The 759-nt window shown below is 44.5% G+C and overlaps 1 non-coding gene across 1 annotated transcript; it reads right to left on the bottom strand.

Moving 5' to 3' along the window:
• Nucleotides 1-394: 394 nt before the first annotated feature.
• LOC145162002 (small nucleolar RNA R71) lies at nt 395-501 on the bottom strand. Its single transcript, XR_013738856.1, has one exon. It is a non-coding gene; the product is annotated as a small nucleolar RNA R71 (small nucleolar RNA).
• Nucleotides 502-759: the final 258 nt, after the last annotated feature.

A 759-nucleotide genomic window follows, 5' to 3' on the forward strand; every position in this document is an offset into this window, starting at 1 on the left:
TAGCTAACCCCATGGCTAACATCGATGAAGTTCCCATGGGGGAATGGAAGAAAAGAATACGTGACGATACCGGGCCGGGACTTGTGCAACCCGCAATTCCCGCAACTGCCAACTTTGAGCTTAAAGGTCACATACTTGCTCAACTAAAGGAGATTCCCTTCTACAGCAAGGATCACGAAGATGCCTATAAACATTTGGATGAGGTCAACGATGTAGCTGATTATTTTAATGTTCCAAATGTACCTCGCGAGATCCAGCTGCTTCGTATGCTTCCTGTCATGTTCAAGGGTGCAGGAAAGGATTAGCTCAAGTCACTCCCCCCGGATCCATCACTACATGGGCTAAGATGAAGGAAGAATTTATTGACCAATTTTGCCCACCTTCAAAGATAGCCAAGTTGAAGAAAGCTATTGCCAACTTTGAACAACAAGCTGGAGAGTCCCTTTATGAGGCATGGGAAAGATACAAAAGTCTATTAAGGAATTGCCCACATCATGATCTTAATAGCCAACAAGAAGTCTCCATTTTTTATGATGGGGTCAATGTGACTACAAGGCAGCTTCTTGACTCGCAAGGACCGCTCACCAAGAAGCCACCCCGGTGATCAAGGAATTAATTGAGGAATTCTCCAAACACTCTAGAGAATATCATAACCCACGGAATGAAGTAAGTAGGGGGTGGTGAACACTGTAAACGATAGCATGGCGGCAATGATGGCTAAACTAGATAGTTTAGATCGGAGGATGACTAAGATGGATC

Source organism: Lactuca virosa, chromosome 2, assembly GCF_052849685.1.
Source record: "Lactuca virosa cultivar CGN04683 chromosome 2, Lactuca_virosa_CGN04683_v6, whole genome shotgun sequence".
NCBI classification, from domain to species: Eukaryota; Viridiplantae; Streptophyta; class Magnoliopsida; order Asterales; family Asteraceae; genus Lactuca; species Lactuca virosa.